Here is a 23,594-nt window from a genome sequence, read left to right as displayed (position 1 = left end):
TATGAAAAGGCTGGCGCCCGCCAAACCTCCAAGGTAATGTCTGAATCAATTTGAAAAGCCCGGAGGAGCGCGCGCGCGCCGAGGTGTTGTCTTGCAGCGGGCCACGTGATACCCCCTCCCACCCTCCTGCCCCTCCCGCCCACCCACAGGCAGCCTTTTTTCTTCCCTCAAGCAGCGACTTGCTTCCCCTGTGAGCCGCCATATTGTTTGACACTTCCTCCGCAGCTCTTCGCTGCCTCCGTCTTTACCGCGACTTCCTTTCCTGTGCTCTTCACGCACATCCACCAGCACGCTGCGCGCAAGCGCAAGCGCGGGCGCACACACACACACACACACACACACACATACAGGTAGAGGCACACGTACAAGAACTACCAACATTTCCCGCCGCTGGAAATTCGATATCGTTTTCCGTGGCCGTCCCGACCTTAAACTAATGTATTATTAATGACGAAATACATTCGCCATCCGTTCGGTAACAGCGGCAGTGGCGGAGGCGGCAAGGGGCGGCCTCACTGGACCAGCTCGCGCATAGCGGGAGGGGGAGGGGCAGTTGAGGTCGCCAGCCCCTTGCTCTTGGAACCCTCGTGCTACGGGCGATTTCTGTGCGATTTATTTCCGCTGTTGGCAGCCATTGCACCGGTCACCTCCCACTCTTACGATGAAATTGTCAGCGAAAAGTTTTCAAAAGAGGGTTTTCCCTGATAACAGTAATATCAAAAATGTACTGTGACGGTTATTTGACGAGCCATACAAGCCACGAATATAAAATTTTAGTTTTAAATAAGAATCTGACCACAACGCTTGTATTAAAAGTGGCAGCTACGACGATTTCGCAGGTATCGGATCAATTAACAAGTAAAGAAACCGAAATGAATAAGGAATTGCTCCGGTACATGTTTTTGACTAGTTAAATTATACTCTTAAACTGTTACAATTTGAGAATGGTTATGTAATAAGTTGTTGTTAATTAACTCACGTTAAAAAAAAGGAAAACAGCTTCAGATATCGAATGTGAACCGCTACTCATACCATCACACGTATTTTAATCTCCATTGTTCCCGGGCTCCCGAATACTACTATCATAACCTGTAAAAACCGTAATTACACCATTCAAATAAACATCTTTTCGTCTTTGGCGAAATGTGCTGGTGCCTCACTATGCATGCACCCATTCTCGAAGCTCGTGCAAGGGTTGCCTCCCAAAGCAAACTTATAGGCTCTAAAAGATGGGGACTGAATCTAAAAGTTTATGTCTCAGACACATTCGTACTGAATCAGAGAATATTTGCCGCGCGGGAGTATCCGAGCGGTCTAGAGCGCTGCAGTCATGGACTGAGCGGCTTGTTCCGGCACAGGTTCGAGTCCTCCCTCGGGCATGGGTGTGTGTCTTTGGCCTTAGGATAATTTAGGTTAAGTAGTGTGTAAGCTTAGGGACTGATGACCTTAGCAGTTAAGTCCCATAAGATTTCATACACATTTGAACATTTTTGAAGAGAATATTTAATGCAGAAGTCAGAGGTTGCTGGTAACCACACGTTCTCATGTATCTGGCAATCGACTCGTTTGTGGATCCATGTTTACTGCAATGTTCTTCATCTCATCATCACCAATAAACATAACGATTCTTAAGGATTCCAGCTCCAACGTATAAAACAGCTTCATACTTCTGACTAATTTACAAATGAGTTAATGTGTTAAATATTATACACTGCAGAGCCAAAGAAACTGGTACATCAGCCTAATATCATGTAGGGCCTCCTCGAGCACCCAGAAGCGCCGCAACACGACGTGGCATGGATTCGACTAATGTGTGAAGTAGTGCTGGAAGGACCTGACACCATGAATCCTCCCGTGCTGTCCATAAATCCGTAAGAGTGCAAGAGGGTGAACAGCACGTTGCAAGGCACCACAGATATGCTCAGTAATGTTCATGTGTGGGGACTTTGATGGCCAGCGGCCGTGTTTAGACTCAGAAGTGTATTCCTGGAGCCACTCTGTAGCAATTCTACACTAGTGGGGTGTTGCATTGTCCTGCTGGAATTGTCCAGGTCCGTCGGAATGCACAATGGACATGAATGGATGCAGGTGTTAAGACAGAATCCTTACGTACGTGCCACCTGTCTGTGTCGTATCTAGACGTATCAGCGACGCCATATCACTCCAACTGCATACGCCCCACACCATTACAGAGCCTCCACCACCTTGAACAGTCCCCTGTTGAAGGAACTATTAACAAACGCTTTAAGAAATTTAAATAAAGTGTCTTTTGCCTGTCAACGAAGTGTTGAAATTGAGTATATATATTTATGTATTTACGCCTTTATGTTTCGTTACAATAGATGGCAAAGCAAACGATAATCTGATGTTTGGTCACTTAATGTGGTAAAAACTCGAAATTTCCAATGTAGCAGATTTTCCCCTAAGTAAATTTTTGAGGACTTTTAGGACTTTGATGTGGACATCATCGTGAGCGTTTCTGTTAATTTTCAGCTTGTTTTTTAAAAAGTCGGGGTTGGGGCGATTTTTTGTCTAATTTGACTGAACAGTTAGTACAGCTCTTATTTTGATTACCGATTTCAGCAAGCTATGTCGCCGTCTTCGGATCTTATGCAGTATATTTCAATTAATCTCGACTATGTACAGTGGTGGACAAAACGAGCGAGAAGACCCCACGCCTTTTCGTTATGCTGACCCGCACAGCTTTAAAGTCTGCTACACCGCACAACAGGCAAGGAGACGAAGTGCTACCAACATACTATACACCGGTGTGAAATTGGAAAACTATCCGAACTATGTCAGACTGTTTTCAGTCATGTTTAAGACTATATTAATGTTGATTAGTGTGTTAAACACAACACGTAAATATAAGATATAAATGAAAGAAGAAACGCTAATTAGTATCAACTGTACTAATAAAAATGAATTTCAGCTTATCGAGGTAACATAACTGTTTTAGTAATACAAAGTACCCCAGGTCGATACGAATTAGCAAAGCAATATGCGCATTCGGCCGCGAAACGGTCTGTGTCAACGCTCAGACCAGTCATACTGGATTACCGTTGATGACCTGAATTGTGCAAATTTAGCAATGTGTGAAGATTCATAACGAAATTCAGTTAAAAATCATTCAGTGCCACACTTAAGTCAATTCAATTATTGAAAGAAGAGGAAAACGTAGGCGGTAACAAGTATGAAATTCTACGAGAGTTTCATATTGACACCCACAGGGCGCCAGTACAGAACAAAGGTAGCAAAAAAACGTATTGGGGGCGCGATAATTTCTTAAAATTGCTTTACTGATAGTCTAAGAGTGAGACGGTAGAGAAATAGTCCGAAGTTGGTTCGATGAACCCTCTGCCAGACACGTAAGTCTGGATTGCAAAGGAATCCTGTAGATGTAGTCATGTAGATGTAACAACGAAATTATGTTGTAATTGCGACATGTGAGTTACATTTGATTTGAACATCGAAGTTGTTTGCTGTTTATTTATTTTTTGTTCATTATTTTCAGCCATAGACAACCATCTAGGTGCTTTAAATTCATACTGAAATGAAGTGTCATGCATGGACCAATAACAATAAACTTTTTACTACTTGTTGTAGTATAGCAGTTTCTGCCAGCGTCTTCAGAAGTGGGTATCGCATACGACGTTCCTAGGGTGTTTATAAGTGGCTTTTGCAGAAGACTTCGAACAAAATTTGAATGTAGCTTCGTAAAACTCCCGTGATCAAACGACCTGAGCTGCTGGCGAATACAGTTTATCCTCACTTGACAGTATATATTATCATTATACATGACGTGAAAACGGTTTCGCCGGGTGCGGTGGCCGAAAGGATTTTTTTTTTTTTTTCATCTTGTTCGTCGTGTTTGGTAGTCGCGGACGTCACAAGACATCCGTTAAAGATCGTTTGTTGATCCTTCCACTCAGTTTGTTTTATTAGAGAGGCCAACCAGCTCTCTGACCGGACACGTGAGCTACCGTGCCGGTGTTCTAGGCGCTTCAGTCACGAACCACGCGGCTGCTTCAGTCGCAGGCTGGAATCCTACCACGGACATGGATGTGTATGATGTCCTTAGGTTAGGTGGGTTTAAGTACTTCTAGGCCTAGTGGACTCATGACATAAGCAGTTTGGTCGCATAGTTCTTAGAGCCATTGTTTGACCTTTCGCGTAAATTTTCTTTACGTAAACGACCGTATCTTTCGATTGCGTTGACATAGAAGCTCACTTTTTTACACCACCAAGGGACCATATACCGCAGGAAGTGCGATACATTTTCGCTTATTATGTCTACCCGTACTCGAGATAAACGGGTTTTAAGGGTTGGGTAGACAGATAGACGGTCAAGAAAGTGAGACTAGCCCCGTTCCACTTTTACCGATTTAGGTGACGAAAATAGCTACGACAGTTACTGAAGATGAGGGCCGCATAAATAATTACCCCCACTCTTTATTCGAAATGCTCTAGTTGCAGTCGATACATCAGCATATTACTCGTAGCTACACTTTCGATCCAAATCACGTTTACAGGAATGCAAATAAAATCCATTTGCCTATACACCTGGTAATTCAGATCCCAATATTAATGCCACCGCGTTTCAGAAGTGCGAGCATTCCCATTGCTAGCTAGCTTAAGAAACACTTCGGCTAATGAACGTTTTTTCGCTGTGGCGAGTCTAATGGAGAATACGAAACATTGTATACCACGTTTGGCAGCTATGTAGCCGTTTATTTCCTGGGGTGGTGCAGAATTATCCTTCTAAATTTACTCGGTAACAAAAGTATTTTATTATGTCGATAAACATACCGGATGATTGTCACATAAGCGGTGACATAAAGGTAGAAAATTCGTGATTTTGAGTCCAGAAAGCTATATGCAACAGAAACTGCAGATCGTTTTGCCATTTTCATTGCGAAATTGCCGACTTATTCATGTCTGGGGTAATAATAGAGCGCTGTTTGCCTCGGTTGTCTGAAGGCGTAGTGAAAGGTGTATGCTACTGCAAGGGAGGTCTGGATTGTTTTCGGTTCTAATCTCGATGGAGGCAGATAGACAATCAGTAAAGCAATTTTAAGAAATTATCGCGCCCCCAATACGTTTTTTTGCTACCTTTATTCTGTACCGGCGCCTGGTGGATGGCAATATGAAACTCTCGTAGAATTTCATACTTGTTACTGCCTATTTTTTCCGCTTCTGTCGATAGTTGAATTGACTTAAGTGTGGCGCTGAACGATTTTTAACTGAATTTCGTTATGAATCTTCACACATTGCTAAATTTGCGCAATTTCATGGTAGGTCAGCAACGGTAATCCAGTATGACTGGTCTGAGCGTTGACACAGACCGTTTCGCGGCCGAATGCGCATATTACTTTGCTAATTCGTGTCGATCTGGAGTACTTTGTATTACTAAAAGAGTTACTTTATCTCGATAAGCTGAAATTCATTATTTTTAGTACAGTTGATACTAATTAGTGTTTCTTCTTTCATTTGTATCTTATATTCACGTGTTGTGTTTAACACACTAATCAACATTAATATAGTCTTACACATAACTGAAAGCAATCTGACATAGTTCGGATAGTTTTCCAATTTCACGCCGGTATATAGTATGTTGGTAGCACTTCGTCTCCTTGCCTGTAATGCGGTGTAGCAGACTTTAAAGCTGTGCGGATCAGCATAATGAAACGGCGAGGGGTCTCGCTCGTTTTGTCAACGACTGTACATCTTATACCGTGTCACATCATAAAAAGAAACAACAAGAAAATGAAAATCGTTGTTGATATATTTTTATGTTGTGACACGGTATAACGTGCACATGGCCCAAATTCATTGAAATGTATTTTATAAGATCCTATATAGCAACATAGCTTGCTGAAACCGGTAATCAAAGTAAATGCTGTACTAACGCGATCTTGGCTTTTACTTGTGCTTACTTACTTACACTTACTCTCCTGGCCCCACATATCGCAGTCCGTTTTTAGCTTCGTCAGGCAGCCTCCTCCGCAGCGTTCTGTCCTTGCCATCTCCTTCCCTTGCTCCAAGTGTCAGAAGATCCTTGCCCACCCGATCTCTCCATGATATTTTCGGTCTGTCTAAGGGTCTTCGCCGTCAGGGTTTCTTCTCCAACACTTCTCTCAATCTTGAACCCTCCTCTCTCTTGTAGACGTGTCTGACCCCTCTCAGCCTCTCCGGCCGGTGTGGCCGAGCGGTTCTAGGTGCTTCAGTCTGGAACCGCGTGACCGCTACGATCGCAGGTTCGAATCCTGAATCGGGCATGGATGTGTGTGATGTCCTTAGGTTAGTTAGGTTTAAGTAGTTCTAAGTTATAGGGGACTGATGACCTCAGAAGTTAAGTCCCTCAGTGCTCAGAGCCATTTGAACCATTTGAACCTTTCAGCCTACTTGTCTTTGTTTCCGCAACAATATCTACTTAATTATATACCTCGTCGAGCTCCATGAGCTGCTCGCTTTTTCTTCTTCTCCATTGTCCTCGCTCATAAATTGGTCTAAGTACCTTCCGCAGGATTTTATTTTCCAAAATCATTATTTTTCTCTCTGTATAATTATCTTTTTCCCGTATTTCTGCCCCACCCAGTGATACTGGTCTGACTACGGTCTTATGTATCCTAATTTGGTTCCTCTTAATAAAATTTCGGATGACTGTAGTTAGTTGAGTGAATATTGTGCTCCTGATTCCGTTTGTATGCTCGCTTCTATTTCTTGTTTCTCCTCATTTCTGTCATTTACTTCTAGCCCACATATTTAAACTTCCTTAGCTTTTTGAAGTAGGTTCCTTGCCAGAATTTTCAGGCCCTTTAGATTTTCAGCGATTAATGCTACATCATCCACAAAGGCCATACATTCATTTTTATTCCTACGCTAATTCCCTCCTCTGCTTCACTTGTTCCATCAAGTGCTTCGTGCTTTATTGCATCGAACAAGAGAGATAGTAGTCCTTCTCCATGTCTGACTCCTTTTTCTATGCGAAAAGCCGTGGAATATTCTCCATCCATTTTCATTACCCTTTTTGAGTCTTATAGTCTAACTTTTACAGGATCTGTAATACTCTTTTTGGTATTCCAAACTTCTGCATTTCCTCCCATAACTTTTCTGTGTTTATGCTATCGTAGGCTTTCTTAAAAGCAACAATCAATATTGCCATTGATCTGCTGTATTCTCAATATTTTGATATTGCGTCTTTCACTACAAATATTTGATGAGTAATGGATCGAGTCTTCGTGAGTCTCGCTTGCTTCTCACCTGTTAACACTTTTAAATTTGGTTCCAGTATTCCTGAAGAATCTTCGAGAACGCTTTGTTGGTGACCACTTCTTCCCACTCACATTCCAATCTTTCTTCATTCCAAATGTTGGTCACGATTTTGTGTACTTGCTTCGCAGTTCTCAGTTTTTCAGTGCAGGTAGTGCAATTAAGGACACGACATTCCGATATTTCTGTTGCCCTCTCGTTCTCTGCTTTCATCTTCAACATATAAAAGCTCCCCGAAATATTCCTTCCATATTTCTATACCTTTCGTCCTTTCCAAAAATATGTTGTCGTTTTTATCTTTAATGTCACACATCCCTGGTATGTATCCTTTTCTGAAGAACATAATTGACCTGGAAAAATTTTCTGCATTTACTGCAGTTTTATCTTCGTCTGCTATTTTCAGTATACTTTGGACATGCTCTCTCTTTCTAATTTTGAGAAAATTTTTGGTTTTCTTGTTAATACTTTCAAATGCTTTCTTTCTTTAGTTTACTGATAATTTCATATTAAACTAGCTTGCCGCTATAGTTGAACAATGTCAAGCACATATACTATTTTTTCAATTATTTGTAATTCGTGGTCACCCATGGGCAGTCAAATGAAAGCAAGAAAGGTGGAAAAAATTAAGTAAATTGTTTATTATTCCAAAAGTAGTGGCGATACTGTTAATACATTTATCCCACTGAGAGACAACACAGTCAATGCCTTCATGGAAAAATAAAACATGACTGTACCCAAGAACGCACTTCTTCAGCTGAAGCAAATCGAGAGAAATTGCATGGGGAGAGATCGGGACTGTATGGAGGATATGTATGGACTTCCAAACGAAACTTTTTCAGCGTAGTCGAAACAACCTTGACAAATTATTGGTCTGCCCATCTTGCCTCACAGTTTGATAAAGGGGTTAACGGTTACGACCATTACTTTTGAAATAATAAACAGTTCACTTTGTTTTATCTACCTGTCTCATTTTCATTTGACTGCCCCTTATAGACTTTTGGCCATAAAAACTGCAACACTGGGAAGGATAGCAAATAAGAAATTTCATTCAGGGTGCGCAAGCAGTATAGAATAATATCTACTTGGGTAAATCTGTATGTAATTTTGGCACGTAGAAGGTGCGAAATTTAATGCATAGTTCTGCAACCTCTGGGAGCACAATGGCATTAAACCGACTGGACAAAGAGAAGAACTGAGCTTGGATGGCACGTCCAGGTACGCCATTCCATGTAGCGTCGGCTCTGTGTTCATCAATCCCAGTGGTTGGCAAGTAATGGCATGCTAGACTCTCGGCAACCAGCGACCAGATGTTTCCAATAGATCTGGATAATGTGTTGGACACGGCAAAAGGCGTAAGCCCTCTCTATCCGCGAAGGTCAAGACACTGCGGGCAGCATGAGAGAAGTAGGGTAAGGGCGGCATGAGGAAGATTTTGATATCAAATTTATATGCAAATTAATTAAATTGATCGATTAATTACCTCCCCCACAAGCCCCAACCCCCACCCCCGGATGACATCATGTGTTTTCCTCAGCCTGCATATGGATTCCCCCTCCCCTCCCCAACCTTCCCCCTCCCACTCGGCCGCCTATCCTATTGGCAGGAATTTAGAATTTCGACAGTAATTTCGAATTTTCACTGTACAATTCAACTGTCAGTTCAGAGGATGTAATATTAACAGAAAAGTTGAAACTCCCCATAGGGACCACTGTCAGCTTATGGGGAAGTTCAACAGTGCAGATCACAATGCATGCAATTTGAAGTATTAGTTATCAAGCTCACTTTTTAGTTGAGAAATTGGCTAATTTCAGCTGGGAGAAAAATCAGGTCAGTGTCCTGCCTGAGAGTGTTGAGAAGTGTATTTCATTCTCCAAACGAATTACGCCAAAAATTACGCTCTGTTTTCTTGACATGCTGTGTTTTGTGGAGATATCACTCCAGAAACCTTTTGAAACAGTTCATCGTGAAGGTACGCGTATCACACGATCTGTGTATCCTGAAGAGGGGAAGTTTCAAGTTGTGACTAGGAAAGGAGTTTTCCCTTATAAGTATCTAAATAGTAAGGCAAACCAGACTAAACTACATATCTGCATTTATCTGTACCCTCACTGCTGATGCCATAAATATGTGCAGATTATGAACATGCCATGAATGTCTGGTGAGAATTAAACATCTCCAGTTTGGGTGAATATGCAAGACTATACATGGACACAGACGTGTGCGTGCTTGCGGATGTTTATGGAAAGTTTCAGTGTGTATGCATGGCCACGCACTCTCTGGACCCACCTTTTATTACATGGCACTTGGGTTGTCCTGGGTCGGAATGTTCAAGAAAACGAGACACAGCATCGAACTTCTGACTAATGCTGATTTGCTTCTTTTCTTTGCACCCGAGATCTGTGGAGCACTTTGTCAGTGTGTCGATAGACATTCCAAGGCCAATAATCCACGTATGGGTGAAGGGTTCAACACTTTCCTAGATTCAATTTATAATCTATATTTGGATGTGAGTAACTTATACAGATACACTATGATGCAGCCACTGCCAGTTGGTGGGTTTCAGTGGGTGCCCAAAAATGAATTAGACGGATTAGGTTCAAAAATATTCGGTCTGGCAGCTGATTCTGTTGTTGGGTATGTGGTGGAGACAGACCTCATATACCTACTAGATTGCATGAAATGACAAACGACCTACCATTATGTCCAGAGCCACAAGTTCCATGAGGAAGCACTATTCCTAAACTGATTACCACTCTTGGACACAAGCAGAAGTACATAATTCATTATGATAATCTCCAGCAGTGCCTCAGCTTAGGGATGGGGCTAGGTTTCACCCCCTGGGCTATCTCCTTCAATCAGCCCCTCTGATTGAAGGAGTATATTGAATTAAACACGGAAAAGAGAGTGGGTGTGATTAGTATTTTCGAAAATTATTTTTTATAAATTAACGACTAATTATATTTTCGGTAAAACCATGTGGAATATAAGATATGAACGTGATATTTTGTAATATTTTGATTAAGACCAGATGGGATGGGCATTGGGGCGTAAGAAAGTGCACCGCCACCATATTTTGAGCGAATAACTATTTTCAGTGAGAATTTTGTTGCTGTAGAGAAGTCGAAGGTTTCAGTAGAGTTTACGAAACGTATCTGTTTAGGTACGTGTATACTGGACGTCTCCAAACTCCACATGTACTGCTTCCATTATGAGTTTCCTAAAATTCATTTCTTGGAACCAAAGCTACTTTATATGTATACAGATAGGGTGAAAAACTGCGATCTGTATGATGTGATTAGGTGTCATGGTAATGACTTAAACAGATCAGGACACACATGTGATAATCCTTACGATATTCTTCCTCAGAACAAGAAGGTTATTGGCTTAAGGGGATACGGAATCACCTATCCCCGCAATGTTAATATATGCCTACTATAGGGAACATTTTCTCACAAACTACTGGAGACAGAGAGGTAAAAATTTTACTGTATGTGCATTCATATGTTACAACAATACTGAAACAACAGTTTATTGTCAAAGTATTTTCTTACAGAGATATTGTACATTTATTTTTAAGTAAATTTTTTCCATCGCTTTTTACTAGACTATCACCCCTAAGTCTTTTGTAAATCAAGTAATTAAAAAATCGTTGTTTCAGTATGTAATAGGGACCTATGTCACTACGTCATAAAAATTTCAGACTTCTAGGTTGACCAGTACCTGAGATAATGTTCCTAGATGAAGTAAAAAGTAAACTTACGGGAAACGGAGAAAGAAGATTAAAACATTCCTGATCCGTAGCTAATACCCCCTTCACAGTCTTCATAATCATCTTCAAGTCTTCTTTTGGCACCCCTCTGCACCTGTCTTGCTTTTTTCACTAATGTCTTGATTATATTATCAGCATGCCTTAGTCTGTGCTGATCTAAAAAGAACATAGCACGTACCGTACGGGAACCAACACACATACCCAACTTTTGAAGGACCTGGCATTTAGTTATATTTCCAAGATTGAAGGTTGCCACAGCATCATACACACCAAAATGTAGTGTATTAATTCCGACAAACACTGTTTTTGGGAGACGATGCCATATCACACTATTCAAGCACTCGTTGGGGTTCTGCGTTTTTCCGTGAAGACATTTCATCAGAAGACTTCTGTCAGCCAGATCTCTGAAAATGGGCTTTATTTCTGCCATGATGGCTGATGGTAGACTGTGGTGGTGAATGTATTTCTCTCCTGTTGTTAGTCCCCTATTGTATTTACACCAGCTGTTTTCACCTTTGGGGCACAAACCATGTTGTGGATGCTCATCCGTGGATGCGGTGTGGAAATATAAAGCCCATATAGCTCTCCTCATTTCTTCAAGATTGCCTGTATTTTGCCTGATTGCAAGGCCATAGCAGTTCTGAATGTGGTCTATTATGGAATCAGTCAATCTTCCTCTGCCATCCAAGGTTTTCCCATCATCTAGTTTTTTCCCTTTCATAACTGATTTTAACCTTCTCAGCCTGGCACCCATTCTCTTCTGCACATGTCCTATACATTCAAGTTTGCTTATATTTACACTGTTCCCATATGGTTTGCTTTCCAAAACTTCTTTGAATGCTTTAGAGTCACCATCTCCCAGATATTTGACATAGCGAACATTATACCACTGTGAAGAGCGATGAAAAATTTTCTTCACCCCAGCAACCTCCATGCCACCACTACTACCATAATAATTAGCAATACAGTCATCACTGTGTTCATTTTTCAGCCTGCCTGTGCACCTACAGTATTTAGACATTATTGCAACATCAATAACCTTGCCAGTATCAACACTAGTTGCTGTTACAACACCATTGTTGGAGGTGTGGCACCTTTTCTGCCACGTGCCATCAAACGCCACTGTGAGGTCACGACTGCCGTCATTTTCTTCCACTGCTTCTTCCACAGCAACCTGCATTGACTTCTGTGCTACATCTTCAACTGCAGATCCTAGTACATAATTGTAAGCTTCAAACTTTGAAGGTGCACTTGGAAGATTTAGAACACCACATAGCATATCACCAGCTGCTTTGCCCTTACCAATTGCTCGCAATCCATAAACTAACCTAATATTTACACTATAAAGTTCAGTTTTCTTGTATCCATTATTTACAGTTACTGAAACCGAACTTGGAAACTTACAGCTGTATTTACAAACACTGCATATTAAATTAAACTGGGCAGCCAGGCCAACATGGGATTCTACTTTCAGAGAAACGTTTCCATGACATTTTTTGCAGCACAAACTGTTTTCAAGAGCTTCAAACAATATATTCGTATCAATGAGTTCAAAAACTTCATTCCCTCTATCAAGGAAATTATATTTCTCTTCCAAATCTCTTAGTTTTTTATGAGAAGCACTGTTTTCATTTGGTGTAAGTTCGTTCGGCAAATCAGTAATAAGTGGATTCACATTTTCCAACAGTGATGATGAAGAACTGCTTTGCTTTGCTAATGAGTCATTATTTCTTTTCTTTTGCCAGTTCACACGCTTTTTAAATACTTTTGCTTTAGCTCTAGGCATTTTCACTGCGAAAAATGAAGCACTAAATACGAAATAACTCAACAACAACTACTTTCTTATATCACACTGTTTACAAAACAGTCCCGCCACAAAGTCAAAGAGTAACTTGAGGAAACCAGAGAGAAACATTTTCGGGCAACTAGTGTATAAATAGTCGCTGGAAACCGGGATATTTGAATTCATGTCACTTTAAAGGTACTGCCAAAAAGTTCATGGTCAGCCACGAGAGACGTGTATAACTAAAGCGCAATACCCGATCTCACAAATATATAAAAATAAAATAGTTATAATTGTAGTAGAGCTATGTATGATACGTCATTTTAAAGAGGAAACATGGCAGAATATAATACGCCAATAAAAAAAAATTCGATTTTTTAACCCAAAATCCGATTCCGTATCCCCTTAATGAAAGATGAGGCGGATGGAGTTTGTGGGCTAAGATCCAAAATATATGGATATCATACAATAGATGGAGCCATCCAGAGGTTAGCTAAGGGTGTGCAACGTACTGCATCATGTGTCCTCATGGCTGAAGACTGCTTGCAGTGCAACCTCTGCATTTGGTACAGCAAACTAGTATTCGATCGCTAGGTCTCGAGGTGTACTGCAATTTAAAGCCGAATTGTCACCTCATGGCGATCAAAGAGCCATTTTTGATGACGGGATCGAAACCGTCCCATACTCACACTATTTACTTGATGTACAAGAGTGGTTGCGGAACTCCAACAGTGTGAATGGGAGAGAAAGTTAGTGACTGCTTGAGTGAGAGCTTGTGACGAATAGTATGGCTTCTTTATCATGGTGTAAATATTGTATGTGTGTGACGTGTGGTGTGCCTACATGTATGAGTGCTTATATGTCTTTGTGTATGCTTGTGACTACGTTTGAGGGTGGATGTCTGTGTAAATATGTATGCCTGCATGTAGATATACTCTATTTAAATTATTTCTGAATAAGTAGAAAAATATATATGCAGAAATATATAATCATCATGTGCTGGGAAAAAATTATAAAAAAGTTGAAAAGTCTGCAATATATAGAAAAAGATTAAAAACTGAACTAAAATAACAAAAAAGGAAAAAATTTAAATGAAGGAAATAATTAGTTTGCCGCATTTATTTCTTTTCCGCTTCTGTGCGTGTGTGATTGTGTGCGTGCATGTGTGAATAGATTAATTTTTATGTTTCACCTACCGCTAGCTGTCCAAATCATACTAGTTCAAAGTGTGAGTTCCACCCGGTTCATTTTAGTGGAGCCATTTGTGATGAACATTTTAGGGCCATCAGCTTCATGTATTATTAAATTATTTTACCTGCTTGAGGTAGAGAATGTTTAGAGCCACCCAGTTCAACGTATAAATTAAGTCTTCTTTTTGGGTGCAATTTCACTAGTAACAGTAATAGTATTGGTATAAGACAAACTGTACCTCTGTAATAGCTGTAATAAGTACTGCAATGTAAAGTAAAAATTTGTTCAACCAGTACTATTATTTACAAAACCAAGAACTGTGAACAAAAAAATTAAAAAAAAATTTAAACAGTATCAAGAACCGTGAATTTAAAAGCAGTAGTACTTCGTATAATGTAAAAACAACAACATTTGCGGGTGTAAAGCTTTATTACTACTGTGAATATGTCTGAATAAAATATTATCATTCGTTACCGTAAATCTTTGTTGTTGTTTCACAAATCCCTACTCTTACAAAGTATATAAAGGCTTTGCAAGATACAGAAGGTACTAGTTTGAAGCATGAGGGAGGTGACATTTAAGATGGAGGAAGAAAAAATATATCTAATGATCGCATCGGATTTGGCCTATCGTGCTGCATGTATAGGTTTCTAGGAACAGCGGCGCGTGATCATGTCTGCTTCCAAAGATATATAGCAAAATTATCTGAAATTATATCTCCTGTGAATGAACAATGCCACAGATGCAGGATATGGGCAAAGCTAGACACTATCTAAATATGGGCTAGGTAGAAAGAAAGAAAAACACAAAATGTGAGGTAGTAAATTAATTTATTTTCGTTAATTCAACTTAAAAGTAATGTTATATTTTCATAAGTAGCACAACACTGTTTTCGTACATCTTCTTCTTGAGTTGATGGATATCAAGGAACCCGTAGAATTCCAGGTCTTGAATAGATGCAAACTTGATGATTCGCTGCATCCGTGTGATCTCTTCGCGTTTGACATAGATGATGGTCTCAGGATCATCGAATATTCGAAGTGACGTCATTCTTTCTTTGTAAAGTATATATCGTCCCAGTTGAGTCCATGAAAGAAACATGTTAACCACTTTTGCGCTTCTCTGTGGTTTAGCACAGTTCACATCCTTGAAGGCCTCAGTGATGCAGTTCTTGCTAAGAATGTCTATATTATACCAGCATCTTCTGTGCATGCTATGAATGCAACAACTTAAAATATGAATTGTCTACACTCGTCAACATAGCAACCTTGAATGTCGGCAGTGACGTTCACACTTGAAGTTATGATTATGAAATGCTATAGGTATGCCACAGCTCACTGCACAACACTGTTAAGTGGACAATAACTAACCACACGGTCATGTAGAACTGGAGCATCCGCTGCCGTGTGTTGTGTGAAATTTGATGATACATGTCAAATGCTAGACTGTATACATTCTGAGCCACTGTAACAGTAGACTGTCATACGGACAGAATTCGGCATTCAAGTAGAATCTGGCATTAGTTAAATTACAGTTGTCAAATACGGTGAATCATTTCGCTTAATTCCTCCTGTTGGTCTGTAAAGCAAGTGTCATGAATCTCGGTGTTTCCATCTGCACGGAGGCTGTAATAGCCCACGTTTGTCTGTTCGCTGTCGGTAGCACCGGATACTCAAAAACCTACCACGAGCGCATCGTTAATGGCAGATATGTACTGGTATGCAGTTGTAAAAGCTTCAAACGCTCTTCGTCTGGCATTGTGATGTGTGGCATTTTCCATATAATTTTATTGACGATGATCTGATTCTCCTCTTGAGCTCCTTGCATGTATGAGTTGCTATCTGTTGCTCTCCGTACCAGAATAAGTTCCTGTTTAGCATTCACAATAATTCGCAGCATGTCCCCAAAGTACGCCATAAGCATTTGTAGAGGTATGCATTCAGTAAATCGCCAGTACTCTTCTGCTGTTCTCCCCTCAGGCTCGTCTATGGACCACCCTATATGTTATAAGCCACTGAATGCTGATGCTCTGCCAAGAACGCGTTTTAATATATTATTATTAGTCAGTTAATTTAAAATATCACTTACTTATTTATTACATATTATTAATAAATATTCTTTATGTGTGCTTTTATTTTTATTATCGGTTTTAGTTGCTTTTAGCTTAGTTCCTTATTTCCTTTTCTCTACACTCTCCTGAAAAAATGTGAAATATATATAACTCGTTTTAAATACCACAGCAGAGCAAGAGGTGTATTCCGCACCGGCGATCTCGCGGAAATTTCTCGTCGTTATCTGCTCCACCTGAAATCTCTAAAACCTTTACTCGCTACGCAGATCGTTCGGCACAACTGTGCGCTATGCTGTTTGATGAGTCTAGATAATAGGTCCAACAATTTAGCAACTTATCGGAGATAATCTCTCGACAAATTATGACCGTGGAAAATATAGGTTCGCATTATCGTTCCAAACTTCACCTTCGACCGATTTACATCTCGTAATATCTGTACCGTGACAATTAACTAATATCGGTATGGAGATATATTTATACACTTTGAATACTGGATGTTAGTTACTGAATTTTATTTTGTGCAAAAAAACTATTTGAAAATTTGCTATATACCGTAATGGCGTCTCACAACAACACAATCTCTCTCCTCCTCTCACACGCCGTTCTGTCCATTTCCTTCAAAAAGAGTCCCTCAAACAAAACCTTTGGTTCTGTAAGACACAGAGATGCGTTCGTACCACGGAACGCCCGATTTTTACAGTCGGTATGTGGTAATTACCACAATATCAATTCGTCGCACCCACATTAGTATTTTGCGTACATGGGTATACCGAAATGTTTACTATCAATCTTTAACTCATTTGCTTTATAAGCTCATAACGTATTTCCTTGCTATCAATCTCTACCTCATTTGCTTTATAAGCTCATAAAGCATTTCCTTGAACAGGAATGCCGAAGCTTTACGTTAAGCTTTGACACCACTGTATGTCTACCATCATTTTTCTGAAAGGATCCATCCAGATATATATCAGATTAAACTTGGTGAGATATATTGACGACATCACTGCGAGGTTCCAAGTCTACTGATTTAAGTAACTTGTAGTTCGCACGCGTTATTACCTTGCGGTTCTGCTGCGAAAGTACTGTGCTGTGCGCTGTGTGTATTGATTTTATACCTTACGCCCATCCTGTTTTAGATGTAGTCACACAATGATTTCCTCACCAAAAAAATCAACAAGTTGATTATTCTGGTCCACAATACGCAGCTCCAGATAGTCCAATGTCCGAACTGTCACTGGATGGTATATTTCGATGGTAGAAGTCTGAACAATCTTATACCCTGGTCCAATTGATGGGAAGAATCCGCAAATGGAATAAAAATGGTTCAAATGGCTCAGAGCACTATGGGACTTAACTTCTGAGGTCATCAGCCCCTAGACCTTAGAACTACTTAAACCTAACTAACCTAAGGACATCACAAACATCCATGCCCGACGCAGAATTCGAACCTACGACCATAGCGGTCGCGCGGTTCCAGACTGTAGTGCCTAGAACCGCTCGGCCACCCCGGCCGTCCGCAAATGGAATAAATCAACATATCGTTGAGATAAGAGTTTGTTGAAATCTTAACACGGATTGTACTGACAGGGAGAATATCCACTGTCTGACCAGATTTATAAGTTACTGGGATCCGTCTTCAAAACCTATCCCTCTGTAAAACCCAGATGTGGGCCTATTCAAACTTTCTGATTAAAGTCAATCGATGCATTGAACGTTCCTATTTCTGATTAAAGTGTATTGATGTTTGCACGAGCTCAACCCCTTTTACAGCTTGTTTTAAAATTTCATGTAAATCGTCAGTAATGGGTGCTCCACGTTCAATTTCGTTTTTACCACTAATTTCCAGATGCAGCTTATTGTCAGTCTATGTGATATTTGGAATGATGTTGTATGTCTATAGTCCAATCAGCGTGATAATCTAATCTCCAATGCTTGCATCAATTGATTGGAAGTAATTTGCAAGTAATACAGACGATCGTTCTTTTAAACATTGCATCTGCGCATCAACTGGTAAATGGGTGCTCAATACCCGTCCTTACAAATCATTCGTAAACTTCATGGGGAATATTACGCATATATGACCACGCAGGGATATTTTAAAGTCTTGGTAGCGTCGAAAATTGTAGAACATGTCTTCTGCCTGTGAAGTATAGTTGTGATTCTTCTTGGGGTTTCAGCTCTCCAAATTAATCGAAATAATAGACGTTATTTGTATTTCTTTTTTAAACATATGCTACCCCTGAGTTCCAGGTACCCTGCTACAGCCAGATTCACAACTATTCATGATTACTATATAGTCTTCGGTAAAGTATCCTCGAAATGTTGAATTTCTTTTTAACAAACTTAAGCAGATCTGTATTTGTGAGTGGTAGGACTGCTAAGGAGCATTTTTTGTTTTTGTTTATGAAGAGACCTAGTTCTTTCATGTACGGTTTCAAGAGCAGCTCTTTTCCGATTTCTGCTGCGGTTGTGTCTTCGTGCCTTCTGCAGTTGCTCCTGCGAGTTTTGTGCATTCTTGACTGTCCTGGCAGTACGCACAGCATCCCCAGTCAGTGAACCCACCACTGAGAGACTGGCTACGGCAGAAACGAGAAAGGGAATAATTCCACCCGACGTCTTATGTATTAATAGAAACCTGAGCGGTTTCATCGATCTTCTTTTTTTTTTTTACACCTTTCTACTTCAGGGCACTTCTAGTGCATACAACTCTGTCAGGATACAGTTTTCCATGCACCCTTTGGTTGTCATTTTCCTCCTTAGCGCCCAACGAGCAATGCTCATAACTTGTTTGAGGTTCTTCAAACCAAAGCTTAACTTAACTTTATCACGCATAGTTTTTGCGTATTGCCTTAGCTTTGTCATTTAAAATTCGATCGGCGGCGTGACGATCTTTGTTTGCTCCATATGCGATGTCGTCTTCCACCCACGCTTTGTCGAACAGATTTATCCCCGTATCAACGCGTGTTAATCGTTTTCTTTTAAGTCCACAATAGTTATATCCTGGAATATGTAACTCGACTGGTAGTTTGTCAAGGATACCACCTCCACCAATGCATCTCCTATCACGCATATTATGCCACTAAGGTGGTTATGGTCTGCGCACCCTGTTATGTAGCAAATCGTCATCGCCGATCCAGTCGTTTTGCGATGTAGGAAAACCAAGCCATTTAACTAATGCTCTATTCTCTAGACGCCGTATGACCCTCTCTACGAGATACACATATGATTCCGAGCTCTTTTGTAACTCTTCTGTGTATAAGTACCCTGCAATTTCAGTACCACTGCTGTCCTTTAAGAAGTAGGCTCTAGGATTCGTTCTCTGCACTTCGGAAACTGTGAATATGTCCTGCGACTAGTTTGGCATGTATGGCGTCTCAAATGCCGTTTTGTGCTTTGAAATAGTACTAAATCACCTACATTAAATTGCTGTTTGCATAGAAGTAGCATTTTATTACGACTGTGTGCAGTATCTAGAAGCCTATTATCACGAACATCGATTGGTCTCATTTTTATTGTGCGATGTTTGGTTCGATTATACTGTGCAATTATTTGTGGGAGGATATCGGTCCATTTGTGTGAGCCTTGAAGATTGAAACGCATCCACTTTTGGGCTTCCACAGTTCTGTTCAGGCGTTCCATGATACTCGCCTTCAGGTGGGTGAATATCGAGTAGTGATGTATTCCATACCGCTCCATCACAGGCTCGAAATGTCTACTGTTAAACTCACTGCCGTGATCTGTTTGAAGGTTGCCTGGGCTTCGATTCGTCCCCGTCTGCAGCAATCACTGAAACACATGTGCAACATCCTCTCTGTTTTCGCTTTCAGGAGTAATGCCCAGGCCAATTTAGAATAAGTATCAATGACTATTAAAATATATCTGAATTCATTATTCACACATGAATATTACCTCATGTCGACAAGATCCGCCTGCCACAGGTCGTCCAAATCTTTAATTATAACGTATCTTCAAGCGTTTGTGCATATCTCGAACTACAGTCTCCATACTTATTCGATGTTTTTTTTCTCTCTAAGCTCAAAAATTACTGAAACGACTACTGTGACGGTTAATGAAATCGGCAATAGCGCCATCGTCGTCGTTGTGGAATTTCGTTGAAGGTTCATCGAGAGATTCAGTAACTGGTTTAAAGATTTCTCGAAAGTCTGTTTCGCTTCAAATGCCCTAACCTCAGAAACCGTAACTTCTCTCGAACGGTCTTCCGTACCTTGATGTCTTAATGCTTAGTCGACATCTCGCTGCGTACTAATCGAACTTCCGTGCAGCGTGAGGTTTTATATATCCACTTTCCTTCCTCTTATACTGCTCCCACTTATCAGAAAAGCTATTTTCCCTGCAGTGAAGTCACCTGTGGTATTGGGGTAGCGTCTTTGATTCTTAATAAAAACGTCTTCGGATCCGGGTTCGAATCCAGACGCTGCGTAATTTTGATTAAAGATCAGCATTGGCCGCCGAAGACTTCCGGGTTTGAAGTCACCCTCATTCTGCCAACGGCCTTGTCAAAAAGGGCGGAGGAGCGGACAGAGGTTCAGGGCATTCCGTTGTCCTAAGGGTGGGAAACTGCCCTTGAAGGCGGAAGAATCAACGAAGATCAAAGGCATGGGGATGGAAACCACTGCATTAGACATGTAACATATATCCACAGGACATGTGGCATGTAATTGAAGAAGTGTCATGATGATCTCTCCTACATCAAAAGATTCCGGAAAAGTCTCTCATTCGGATCTCCGGGAGGGAACTGCCAAGGGGTAGATTACCTTGAGAAAAAGATTGGCCAGCCGCAGTGGCCGAGCGGTTCTAGGCGCTTCAGTCCAGAACCGAACTGCTGCTACGGTCACAGGTTCGAATCCTGCCTCGGGCATGGATGTGTGTGATGTTCTTAGGTTATTTAGGTTTAAGTAGTTCTCAGTCTAGGGGACTGAAGACCTCAGATGTTAAGTCCCATAGTTCTCAGAGCCATTTGAACCATTTGAAAATGATTGAATAATCAACGAAATAATAACATTTTACGAATCGGGGCGTGGAATGTCAAAAGCTTGAACGTGGTAGGGAAACTAGAAAATGGAAATGCAAAGGGTCAATCTAGATATAGTAGGGATCAGTGAAGTGAAGTGGAAAGGAGATTTCTGGTCAGATGAGGATAGGGTAATATCAACAGCCGCAGGAAAAGGTATAACGGGAGTGGGATTCGTTATGAATAGGAAGGTAGGGCAGTGAGTGTGTTACTGTGAAAAATTCAGTGATAGGGTTATTCTTATCAGAATCGACAGCAAACTAACAGCGACATACGATAGTTCAGGTATACATGACGACGTCACAAGCTGAACATGAAGAGATAGAGATAGAGAAAGTGTACGAGGATATTGAAAAGGTAATGCTGTATGTAAAGGGAGATGAAAATCTAATAGTAATGGGGGTCTGGAATGCAGTTGTAGGGGAATTAGTAGAAGAAAAGGTTACAGGAGAATACAGACTTGGGACAAGGAATGAGGGAGGAGAAAGATTAATTGAGTTCTGTAATAAACTTCAGCTAGTAATAGCGAATACTCTGTTCAGGAATCACAAGAGGAGGAGGTATACTTGGGAAAGGCAGAGTGATTCGGGAAGAATTCGGTTAGATTACATCAAGGTCAGACAGAGATTCCGAAATCAGATACTGGATTGTACGGCATACCCAGGAGCAGATATAGACTCAGATCACAATATAGTAGTGATGAAGAGTAGGCTGAAGTTTAAGACGTTAGTCAGGAAGAATCAATACGCAAAGAAGTGGGATACGGAAGTACTAAGGAATGACGAGATACGCTTGAAGTTCTCCAAGGCTATTGATGCAGCAGTAAGGAATAGATCAGTAGGCAGTACAGTTGAAGAGCTATGGACATTCCTAAAAAAGGCGATAACAGGAGTTTGGAAGGAAAACATAGCTACAAGGAGGATAACTGCGAAGAAACCATGGGTAACATAAAAAGTACCTTAATTGATCGATGGAAGGAGGAGGTATAAAAATGTTCTGGGAGACTCAGGAATACAGAAATACAACTCGCTGAGGAATGAAGTAAACAGGAAGTGCTGGGAAGCTAAGATGAAATGGCGACATGAAAAATGTGAAGAAATGGAAAAAGAAATGATTGTCGGTAGGACTAAGTCAGCATACAGTAAAATCAGAACAACCTTTGGTGACATTAAAAGCAAGGGAGATAACATTAAGAGTGCAACGGGAATTACACTGTTAAATGTAGAGGAGAGAGCGGATAGGTGGAAAGAATACACTGGAAGCCTCTTAGAGGGGAAAGATTTGTCTGATGTGATAGAAGAAGAAACAGGAGTCGATTTAGAAGAGATAGGGGACCCGGTATTAGAATTTAAAAGAGCTTTGGAGGACTCAAGATCAAATAAGGCAGAAGGGATGCAGGCCGCGCAGTTCCAGACTTAGGGGCCTAGAACCGCTCGGCCACTTCGGTCGGCCGCAACAATGGTGGCCTTACTGACAGTGTGTGGTGTTCCAGACATCGTTCTATTGTCTCTGTGTACAGTTACCTTGCCGCAAATAAGCCATTTTTTGACTGAAGTCACGTGATAAGGGCTGTACGATCATAGTTATGGGAAAAAAATATCTCGCCTCTCGGGCGTTAGTCGCGTGGGACATTTGATATTCTGCATGGTGTTGAGTAGTAAACCAATCAGTTCCATATTCGCATCATAGACGTCGGATCTAGGCCAACGAGAGCAGCAATAACGCAGGAATATAAACTGTGAACTTTTGACTCGACATGGAGTGGATGTTGTTGCCATTGTGACGGGCAGGAAGTTTCATTAAGTTAATGAAAAATCAGTGAAAAATATACGTAACTTCTCTCCTTTTGTGTACAAGATGCACATTTTTGAATGCAAAGTGGGTTCTCGGCCGAAGGAATGTCTTCATGGTTGATCAACCTTATGTGTTAAGAACTCTGTCCAGTGTGACACAATGCTACTGGCAGAAAAAAAGATATTTAGAGCGTACAGAACAGACTCCCCCATGCCAGCAACGTGGTGCCGCAGTGCCTGGATCTTTGAATTCACGGGGAAAAGTAAGAATGTCGCGCTCATTTTCTCTCTGGGGTCCGTGGGGCGGCCGTAGCATACACTGGCCACAGGGGTGTAGGTGCCAGCCCGGCTTTAATAAGCACAGGCCAGTCAGTCAGTAAGGTCTACGAACTGCCCATTCATGCCAAAGTAGGCCCGCACGACCTGAAAGAAATCGAGCATCTGTCTTCCTGCCTGCAGAAGAGGCTATGTAGAGGCTTCCGGCGGCACACCACCCAAGATGGAGAGCGCAGGGCTACCATACGAGACATACTGCTCCAGTATACTCACAAAATAACTGTGAAATAGTGTAACAGTAAATGCAATAATATCCTATAGCTAGTTGTAACAGAAACGTCCCAACTGCAATCACGGTGGGGGACGATCCTGCCGTAGTCGGATTAAGACACGTACTGAATGACGTT

This window comes from Schistocerca serialis, chromosome 1 (genome assembly GCF_023864345.2).
Source record: "Schistocerca serialis cubense isolate TAMUIC-IGC-003099 chromosome 1, iqSchSeri2.2, whole genome shotgun sequence".
Taxonomy (NCBI): Eukaryota; Metazoa; Arthropoda; class Insecta; order Orthoptera; family Acrididae; genus Schistocerca; species Schistocerca serialis.
This window is presented reverse-complemented; position numbering follows the sequence as displayed.